Here is a 2,099-nt window from a genome sequence, read left to right as displayed (position 1 = left end):
GGGACCCACTCACACTTGAGATTCATATTTGCAAATTATTTTGTCTATAAAATTAATTCTTCGAGGACCAACTTGACCTTGGGTTTTGGTGGTTTTTGTGGTGAATTTTTGATCTATATCTATCTGGTCCTAGTCATAGGCTTATTTCTAGTCATACACACTGGACGATCTAAATGTATTAGCTGAGGGTAGGAACTAACACAAGATTTTTACTTGAGTGCATGCACAAGTTCTTACTTTCCATCTGTAATACCCATTCCTTAGGGATAAAACTAGCACTCTCTTTGACAACCTCCCTGACAATGACACCAGAATGTTGGGACAATTAATCATTCCTAAAAATGCCCAACTAACTGCTACACAGTAATTTATCAACCCGAGGTTTTGTTTTTCTATTTCAAGGTTATTGACATTGTTTGTGCAACAGGATTGCATACATGACTAGTTGTTATAATCCTACAAAAAAGAAAGACTGCAATATTAAAGAAATAGACTCAAGATGCAATCTCTAATTATCACAAGCTATCCAAATCATTAACTTCTAGAGGCTTCTAAAGGAAATAGAAAAAGAAATCATAATGAGCAACAGGTTGTTTCTTAGGGAAAAACAACTATAGAGTAAAAGGACAACACTACAAAATCATACTATCTAACAAAAATTGAACAAACGAAATAGAAATCTATAATTATCTACACGAAATAGAAGAAAGGAACACTACCTCTTAATTGATTAACCGCAACAACTCTACTCTATAACAATTCCAATAAATCTGATTCAAGATAGAGCATTCAATTTAGCAAATTGGTAGTAAGAAATTAAAAGCAATTATGAAAATGGAAATAGTTGGAACAAAGAAACCAAACACTAATTTTAATGACACAAGAGAAGACAAAATTGTTTTGAAGATGGAGCCCAAATCTAGAATCGAATTGCCTTGGGAGAAAATCAACACAACAAACTAAATCTGAGTAATAAATACTTCCATTCAAATTGCAGAGAAACCAATTACAATTAATATAATCGTACGTTTGAGCTTGTGTAAAAAATAATATTACAAATTGAACAACCCTTTTCGAGGTTAACACTAATTTTTATATTGTAACAATAAAAGATAAAGATAAGAGAATCTATTTTTAATAATGAGTGATCCTGAGAATGTAAATATTCTCAAGATGCTTGTTTAAGTTAAAAAGATATTAATGCATTTGAAAAGCTAGGTCGAGAGGTCATCCTTGTTCTAAACAGTGTGTAACAACGTGAGGCTTACACAATATCCTCCAATCATTGCAGGAAAAAACATCAAATATCAACGTGTCAATAGATTTTTGTGCAATAATGAGGATACGTTTGTTAGGAAATAACACTTTATTGATCGAAATTGTTTAGAAAATAATAAAATGATAAATGCACATAGAATACTAGTAAACTCCATATTATACTAATTACCATAAATTAATTTCACAAAGTACTTTAGAAAATGATATGAAAATTGAGAAGTAAGATAAGGAAAATATGTCAAATATGAGGCCCAACAGTGGTATCTGGGCCTATTGTATCTGACCCCTTCCCTGGATATAAAAAAATTATGGATGAAAACATCTACATCAAGGAATATCCTGTCCTCATAGGAAAGTAGATGTGTATCTCACCTTTTGAACCTAGATTATGCAAAACATGGATTTTTAGGGATTTCACTTATAATGAAAAAACTTCAAAATAGAAAGGCACATGCTTAAGTTCGTTTGGCTTTAAGCCTTGGGCCCCGACTACAGTGAAATGTTGAATTTTGATTAATCCCCAAGGTGCTAATGTATTAAATGGGCTACATTAATTACATGGTAAACTATTATAAGGAAAGGGAGACTTCCACTGTGTCAAGTGGTATTAGAGAAAGAAGATATGTAAAGTATGATACTTAATATGAGAAATTTTGGAGAAGACACACTGAGTAGTTGTTGCAATCATGCCACCTAGAATAGGAGGGAAAGAAAGAAATTGAATGGATGAGGATTTAAGAATGGAATTGAGGCATATCCAAGTAAGAATGGAAGCCATGGAAACAACCCATAGAAGAGAACTTGATGTGGGAGACACCAAC

This window comes from Pinus tabuliformis, chromosome Q, assembly GCF_031772625.1.
Source record: "Pinus tabuliformis cultivar Carrire ecotype Pingquan chromosome Q, CPIR1, whole genome shotgun sequence".
Taxonomy (NCBI): Eukaryota; Viridiplantae; Streptophyta; class Pinopsida; order Pinales; family Pinaceae; genus Pinus; species Pinus tabuliformis.
The sequence above is the reverse complement of the archived record's forward strand: the minus strand, read 5'-3'. Positions refer to the sequence as shown.